General features: G+C 35.9%; 1 pseudogene; it reads right to left on the bottom strand.

The window, feature by feature from the left end:
• Positions 1-1,595: 1,595 nt before the first annotated feature.
• LOC128248764 (uncharacterized) overlaps positions 1,596-7,088 on the bottom strand; it is an 11,769-nt pseudogene continuing 6,276 nt past the window's right edge.

Raw genomic sequence — 7,088 nt, forward strand, 5'->3', positions numbered from 1 at the left:
TATTATTATTATTATTATTATTATTATTATTATTATTATTATTATTATTATTATTATTATTATTATTATTATTATTATTATTATTATTATTAAGGCGGCCAGCTGGCAGAATCGTCACTGTGCCGGACAAAAAAATTCTTAGCGGCATTTCGACCATCTTTACGAATGAGTTCAAATTCTGCCGATGTTAACTTTGTCTTTCATCATTTTGGGATCGATAAAATAATCCCCCGTTGAGCACTGACGTCGTTATAATCGACTTTCCCATCCCCTGAAATTGCTTGCTTTGTGCCAAAATATGAACTCATTGTTTTATTTATTGTTGTTGTTGTGGTTTTTGTTATTAAGGTGGCGGACTGACAGAACCACTAGCATGTTGGACAAAATGCCTACCGCCGAGGTCAAATTTACTTTCTACCCTTTCGGGGTCGGTTAAATAAAGTACCTGTCAAATACTGCAAGTACTGGGGGTCAATGGCATCGACTACACTCACCCCTTAAAATTGCCGGCCTTGAGCCGAAATCAGAAATCGCATTTGTTATGATTATCATCATTAACTGCCACGACTGGATTTCTAAAGCGCTTGCTAACTTTCTCGCTAATCGAGTTTATATATAAAAGAAATTGGGCGCAACACAACAAAGATAGATTAACAGAATATTGAAAAAAAAAAAAAAAAAAAAAAGGTGCATTGTGATTAATTGTGAATAATTTGTGTCACACAAGCGACAATCATGTGACCAGAAATAATACAGAGAAATCTATATTTCTAATAGGAAGTGTATTAGTAATTTATAAATCTGAAAACACACCCTTATTGTAAAACATATAAGCATCCTCACGATTTCGCCTAATTGCATAATGTGGTTTATTACATACCTTACTAAAACACCGACTTGTTTAGTCTCAAACCTTTGTGTATGCAAGTGAAGTCAATTTCGGTAAATTGCATATTTTTTTCTGAATTTTTGTAAACAAAGAATAGGCGAAATGTAACATAGAACAGAACATATACTCGATCTTATTTGAATACAGTGCTTCCAGGAGCTTCTATTTCTATGATGAGTTTTATTCAGTACGTTGAGGGTGGCGAGCTGGTAGAATTGATTGCAAGCCGGGAAAAATGCTTAGAGACATGTCGTCCATCTTTACGTTCTGAGTTGAAATTCCGCCGAAGTCGACTTTGTCTTTCATCCCTTTCGGGATAAATACCAAAATAAATACCAGTTGAACACTGGGGGTAGATGTAATCGACTTAGCACCCTACCAAAAATTGCTGGGTAGGGTGCCAAAATTTGAAACCAATATTCAATACGCTATATTTACAAACAGCTGATGTTAAAAAGACAAATGTATTCACTCTCCCGTAGTTCTGTATCCAGTATCATTTTGTCTTAATTTTAAAAGTGTTAAAGCATTCATCAATAGAAACATATCTCTTTATTGCAGATATAATTCATAAAAAAACAAAAAAGCAAAATCGAAAACAAAAAAAGAAAAAAAAAAGCAAAACAAAACAAAAACATGCTAACTCAAGTGGTGATTGGACTAGTTTATTGTTTTTGGCAAGCTAGCAAAATCATTACCGCGCCGGACAAAATGCTTAGCGGCATTTCTTCCGGTTCCTTACATTCTGAGTTCAAATTCCGGTGAGGTTGCTTTTACCTTTCATCGCTGCGGGGTTCGATGAAATAAGTACTAGTTGAGCACGGTTGTGGTGGTGAGGGGATCAATGTAATCGACTAACACCCTTCCCCCAAATTCCAAGCTTTGTATTTATCGTAGAAAGGATTATGGATCGCGTTAATCTATGAATAAACCAATTACATCTTTCATAATCCACATAACATTCTAATAGTTACTGAATAAATGGCAATGCATGTATCGGGATTTACAAATCTGGCTAAGACAGTCGTGTTATAAAATACTGAGTAAAATAGGGTGTCGTCGTTTTAGAGGTATATAAATTTATTTTAGCTCAAATATTTGAAGAATAGCAAAAGAAAATTGAAAAATACCAGAATCAATGATCCAAACAATTGTTACACCTGTATGTACCAATAAAAGTAGCTCTGATTGAGAAGCACAAGCAAATTATGTGTATGAACGTACATCGTTAATTTAGACAGAACTACATCTCCAAGGCTGGCCGTTCTCTTCAGCGTCAGAAAATACTTCAGCCCAGCAGTAACCGGTACGTACAAATCTTAGATGAGGCTAATGATGGAGAGCTGGTCTCTGAGGTCAATAATGGAGAACTGTTCTCTGAGGTCAATAATGGAGAGCTGGTCTCTGAGGTCAATGATGGACAGCTGTTCTCTGAGGCCAATGATGGAGAACTGTTTTCTGAGGTCAATGATGGACAGTTATTCTCTTATCTAGAACAGTGCTACTGTTGCACATTCAGATATCCAAGACTATGTCCAGAGAAAGGTCACATAACTGGTTGACATAAAGTTGAATGGTTATAAAGTTCAAAAGCAACCAAGAGGTCTTGAGTTTGATACTACTGTAAATGATCTTGTGCAATTTGTTTTTTGTTTCATAGCCTCGGGTCAATTCATATCTTCTGAATGAAATTGCGTAGACAGAAACTGTATAGAAGCCTGCTGGATAGATTGTACCTATAACTCAAAAGATACATCCTTATCAAAATACACCGTGTCTTGCTGGTGCTGCCCGGGCATAACAACGAAGTGAGCACGTATCTGTGGAATACTCAGTCCCTTACACGCTAATTCAGGAGCAGGTAATTCATTGTCGTACGATGGCTGTCCACAGTATACACACACACACACACACACACACAATAATGCATATTCACTCGTAAATAAACAACTGAAATGAGGTCATTGATAATGACGCATTTGCTTTAATGTACATAGTCTTGATCCTAAAAATAAAAATTTAGCAGGTGAGTTGCCTTATGGAATAATTATTTGTTTGATTCGCCTGTAATATTTGCTATAGAGGGTGCGGCATATACAGTCAACCGAATCCTATCTATCATTTCAAGATATATGTACACACGCATACGCACCATGACTCACATCTTGCCCCCCACAAACACCCATCTCTATGTAGATGACGTTGCTTGTTTCGGTTATTAAACTGCAGCCATGCTGGGGCAACGCCTTGCGGAATTTTAGTCGAACAATTCGCCCTCAATACTTCTTTTTGTAAGCTCGGTATTTATTCTATCGGGGGCGTAATCAAAATAACGCCGGTTGTCACGTAGTATAATGACACGCACACATACACACACACATGCAAATATATACACACGTATAATCAACGTCTGTAAATCTCGTCAAAATTTGTTATTAAGGTGGCGGACTGACAGAACCACTAGCATGTTGGACAAAATGCCTACCGCCGAGGTCAAATTTACTTTCTACCCTTTCGGGGTCGGTTAAATAAAGTGCCTGTCAAATACTGCAAGTACTGGGGGTCAATGGCATCGACTACAATGGCATATCTAGACATGCTCATATATATTTAAATGATAAACTTCTGGAAAGTTTTACAGATTTTTACAGTTCCAGTGACGGATTGGATCTGTAGTCTTTAAATCAGCTCTCTCCTTTCTGGTTTTGAGAAGCCGAATTTCTCAAGATTAGTATTTAGGCAATGTGTTACATATCCCAGGGCCTCAATAATTACAGGTATAAACTTGAACTTGTAATCTGGATAAGAGTAACTGCAGATTTCCCAATAGTTCTCTTTTCCACTGATCTTCAGCTTTATGTTAACATCCGCTGGGCAGCTAATTTCCACAACTGTGCACAGTTTCTCTTCTCCAAATCATTATATCAGGTCTGTTGTGCTTACATTTTATTGAGGTTTTCATTGGGACATTCGACCAGTACTCTTTTTATTATGAACGCTATGGCTTCTACCATACTATGAATTCTTATTTCTTTGTCCTCGGGTTTATTCTTCCGACAGATTTCATTATAGAGTGTCTTAGCTACAACACCATTTTTCATAGGTAGATAAGCCGTGATGACATTTTTGGACAACTGATTATGATGTGGGTGATATCTTCGATGTTAACACCACAAAATCTTCATCGGTTGTCACATCAGGTATATGGTTGAGATTTCCTGTTCCTGGATTGCAAACACATACCCTTCAAAATAGGAGGTAGTAATCCAGTTATTGGTCCATGAAAGAATACTTTAATGACCAATGTTACTACCACTTCGGAGCTTTTTACTAACATATCCATGCATAGTCTTCTGCTCATATATGCATATCCTTTCATCTGATGATAAGTTGCGGTAGAGTCGTGCGACTTCTTTGGACATGTATTTAAGGTTTTCAAACAAGGAATGTTGCTTAAGGAGCTGCCTTCCAAGTCTTATGATGTTATCAGCCTCATATATGCAAACTTGGTCAAGGGATGAACTTCGACATTTGGTGTTTAAAAGATATTACTGAAGGGATATGATACGACATTCAAAGGCTTTTTGGATTGATGTTAAATGCCTTTGAATGTCGTATCATAGCCATATGACTGATGGTATTCCGTAAACCAGTTATCTTTTCTTCTATCTTCAAAACCCACGATGGTATTTTCTTTGTTTTGGTTTTGTTCACTTTTTGAATGTCATTCACGTTCTGCTTTGCAGTAAAAGCCAGAGCATATAGACAGGTGTTAATCTGCCAAAATGTGGGTTCATCACACTGCTGTAAATACTCATCACCAATTTCGTTAACAGCTTTTAATATCATATCTAGTGTTTTTTCTACTTATTTTGGTAGAAAATACTCTCTCCTCGAGAAAGTATTTTAACGCCAAAGTTATTTTTTTTTCGGGAAAATTTCAATAAGGGCACATTTCACTGGTATATAATCCTGTATATGTATGTATGTATGTATGTATGTATGTATGTATGTATGTATGCATTCATGTATGTATGTATGTATGTATGTATGTATGTATGTATATATGTATGTATGTATGTATGTATGTATGTACATGCACTTAGATATTCCCTTTCCTAGAATCCATAGATATACTAAGATCTTTAATAGATACACAAAACTACTTTTTCTTTCCCCCTTAATGTTAAAACCAGGGTTGCCACTCATCAAATAATAAAACATCCAGGTTATTTCCTGCAAAAAACCAAGATCCTATTTTATAAATCCAGATGTTAGAAACTTAATATATAATTGGTAATTTAATAAAAAAAATATGTTACATGACAAAATGAATACAGAATTTAATACTTACTTTATATCATATGGTAGCTAATTATCAATTTCGTACATATCTACATCATCATTTACCCCTTCAAAGGTGATAATGTCATTTTCTTCCTTTTTGAAGTTCAATCTACTCGTATATCTAAGATGACAAGACCGAACCACTACATCTTTAATAAGTTTAGCGTTCGGCTCCCAAGAAATGCATGACGCTCCCTTTCTTGTAATTACTAGTTTAGCGAGTCGATCGGTGATCGTTTCGGCCTTCAACCTGTTTTTGAACTTTGTCTTTGTGCAATTTACTTGGAAAAATATGCCCTCCACGCACGCTGATGAATGAGGTAACATCGTTAAATTAGTAATGAATTGTGACAGCCTCTCAAATTTAGAGTGCTCAAGTCTGTCTTTAAGATTGCGTATGGAATACCAGAGTTCAGGGATGCTTTTTGAGGAAACAGGAATATCTTTATATTGCCGAAATAATCTCCACTCATCGTCTAGTTCACCAAGTGTGTTTTCTGGCGCAATTGCTGGAAAGTTTGATGACAAGGGAATTATCGAGTGAGGAGAGTTAGTGACACCACGCGCTACTTTTGGATCAAATATTTCTAAGAGGGAAAACACTCCAGCTTCATATTTGAGGGCATAATTCTATTTTTCAATCAGTTTTGAATCTGACTGAGTCACCAACGATGGGGGTTTGATCTAGATATCTCATTGCGCATCCACCGAGGTAAATATCGCTCATATCTTTGTGATTTGTTGTGTTATTAAGATCAATATCTGATAATTTAGATACAGCTAAAACATCCTTTTTTATAAAGCAACAAAAGATACTTTTATATTCACTAGATACGAGTGTATGCTACAAATGCAGTCGAAAGTGTTCCGATTAAAACTCGACATTAAGAGCATTTACTTTCTTTAATATATAATGTAAGAAGAGCAGCAAGTGCTTCGTCCCTTTGTTAATCATTGTTTCATAGATCCTTTTTGCTCCGTCCACTTTTTCTTCTTTAGCCTCAGATTGAAAATAACGTACAAGGGCGTCCCACTGTTCTATTATTACATTAATTACATTTTCACCCGACAACCATCTAGGTTGCGAAAGCTTTGGAATCTTGTTTTCTTTTGTGCCAACAACACTTTGTATTATATTGAAGTCATTTCGACGTTTGCTACTTCGAGAAAAGTAAGAAGTTAAGTCTTTTAAAAAGGACTCGAGATACGAAGGTACACTTCACTGCATGACTTGAACAAAGTGCAAACAAATGGCAAACACAGCCTATTGTAAATACAGTCGGAATATCGTTTCAATAACTTTTGAAACCCGCTCTTGTTACCCATCATTGTTGAGCAATTATTATTGGCAAATCCAAGTATGTTACTCATAGATACATCTTCTTTTGTAAGCGTAGACTTGACAGCATCGTAGAAACCCTGAGTCGAACCATTTTCTATTACAATTGCATCCAGAAGAGCGTCCTTGACATTAAGCAATTGTTCATCAAAAAAGCGAACAACTATTGCTAAGATTTGTGTCACCGAGATATCCGTACTCTCATCTACCAATAAAGAAAACTTTTGTTTCTTGAAAATTTCTAAGATTTCATTTCGTTCATAATGTGCAATTCCGTCTTGCATAATGTGTGTTTTTTGCTTTTTTTTTTTCATTTGTAGATTTTTAGCTATTTCACTATCGGGAAAGGTCTTTTTACAAATCTCAGCTAAGTGATTTATATGTATGAAAGGTATGTGATGTTCAGCAATATAACCTGTTAGTAGCAAGTTTGCCTTAGCTATTTGTTCATTTAATGTGTAATCTGTTTTTTTTAAACAATAAATTAATCTAATTTAATAGCAGATTTCGCAC

The sequence above is a fragment of the Octopus bimaculoides genome, chromosome 9, assembly GCF_001194135.2.
Source record: "Octopus bimaculoides isolate UCB-OBI-ISO-001 chromosome 9, ASM119413v2, whole genome shotgun sequence".
In the NCBI taxonomy this organism is placed as follows: Eukaryota; Metazoa; Mollusca; class Cephalopoda; order Octopoda; family Octopodidae; genus Octopus; species Octopus bimaculoides.